At 37.8% G+C, this 1,674-nt stretch overlaps 1 protein-coding gene across 1 annotated transcript in view; it reads left to right on the forward strand.

Moving 5' to 3' along the window:
* Positions 1 to 1,396: 1,396 nt before the first annotated feature.
* Positions 1,397 to 1,674, forward strand: part of LOC106874053 (uncharacterized) — a 15,390-nt gene continuing 15,112 nt past the window's right edge. Inside the window, exon 1 of the mRNA XM_014921621.3 lies at positions 1,397 to 1,638. The gene's annotated coding sequence lies outside the window, so the exon portion shown is untranslated. The remainder of the gene's footprint in view (positions 1,639 to 1,674) is intronic.

Consider the following 1,674-nt stretch of genomic DNA (forward strand, 5'->3'; position numbering starts at 1 on the left):
CTACCCATGTTCCTCTGCTTCTTTCTTTTATAGGTTCGCTGTTTCTTCTCTCTCAATCTCATGTTTGCTCTGTTTTAAAAATACTTCGTAATTAAAGTGCAGATGAGAGTGAAAATTAAATAACTTTACGAATTATCACCTTAATGGAGAAGGAAGTAAACATTATATTAGTAAATAACATATTTCCAAAATTTCTTCAATAAATTCTCCTGTCAAACAAAGAAAAATTCCATTGATCATTTCTCCTTGTACGTATGTGCGCGCGCGCTACAAAATATCAGGTGAGAAGAGGGCTAGTGCTTCTATACTAAACAATATGATAAAGATTTCGAGCAGTTTTGCTGGTAGGAAGTCAGCCCATAAAATACAACGTTCTGAAATTTAACTTTCCGAACTAAACTTCATTAAGCTCCTCCTTCTACTGGTCAGATTTCGTTAACGAACTATGAGCGTGCCCCCTCACCGAGTAATGAAGACAGTTAAAAATGAATAGACCTAGATAATATAACCTTAAATTGGAAAAGTGCGCGGTACGCTGTTAAATTCTTGTTGAAATGGGTCAGCAGCCAGGTTTTGATTCCCTTTTAGCTTACCTTATTATATTAATACCTGACAAAGGCTTGAAACGACACAATCCACATTTTTCCTTATTTCATTAATTCTAATTATCACAATATTTCCAACAGGCATTGAAATGATAGTGATGGTGGCGGCGCGATGTAGACTGCCCCAAACTATCTACACCACCACTACTATAAAAGACAGACGAGTTATACACTTGTAAAAGAAAGAAAAAACATGAAAACTAGCCTCTCGACAGTTATTTTATTTCGTTAGCAGTGTTAGTTTTGCTAACTTACCCTTTATTTGTTGTAGATTGGTAAGTGTAATAGGCCGGAAGTAAATTCTACATTGCTAGGTAGATTATGTTAACAAAGTAGTCAATGTTAATTGTTATATATTACATTCACCTAGCGAGTTTGAAATGGTAAAAATTAATCATAAAGAAGCAAGACATATCGCTGAGAAAAAAAAATTATTACAAAACCCATTTCAGAATTTTATATTTCGTTTTTACTTAAGTTAATTATAAAATAAAGGAAATTAGATGGCGATCGAGAATAAAAGAATTAGAGTAAAGAACAAACATGGAGACGAAAAGGGGAAAACGGTAAGGGGAGAAAGAATAAAATACAGTGGAAGACAAATAGAGTAAATGAAGCGGGTGAACAGACAGATGGGTGAGGTAAGAAAATGAAGAGATGTGAAGAAAGATAAGCGCGAGTAAGGAACAAAAGCGGGAAAGATGATGTCAAAATGAGAGAGAGGGAGAGATTGAAGCTGAAACAAAAGGAAAAGGATGGGAAACGTAAGTAGAAAGGGGGACTTTTTCACCGCTTACACCGGGTCGCATCAAATTTTATCACCCGCAGACAATGGTACGGAGGAACTGGCGCTGTAGTAATTCGTTCTGCGACTACTTGGTGACGCGATCCTAGCTGACGCTTGGTTATCCCTCCCCCAACGTTGTGTTTGTCCTGGTCGGGACTGTTTATGGTGTGTCAGCGGGCCAGCAACCGACCGCAGCCAAACTGGCTCTCTTAGCAACGGCCCCGCCTCTCTGTAGCCGAAATACTAGTGAGTACTTACAATTAGTTCCTTCATTCTAACACA

This window comes from Octopus bimaculoides, chromosome 14, assembly GCF_046866305.1.
Source record: "Octopus bimaculoides isolate indiv1 chromosome 14, ASM4686630v1, whole genome shotgun sequence".
Classification (NCBI taxonomy): Eukaryota; Metazoa; Mollusca; class Cephalopoda; order Octopoda; family Octopodidae; genus Octopus; species Octopus bimaculoides.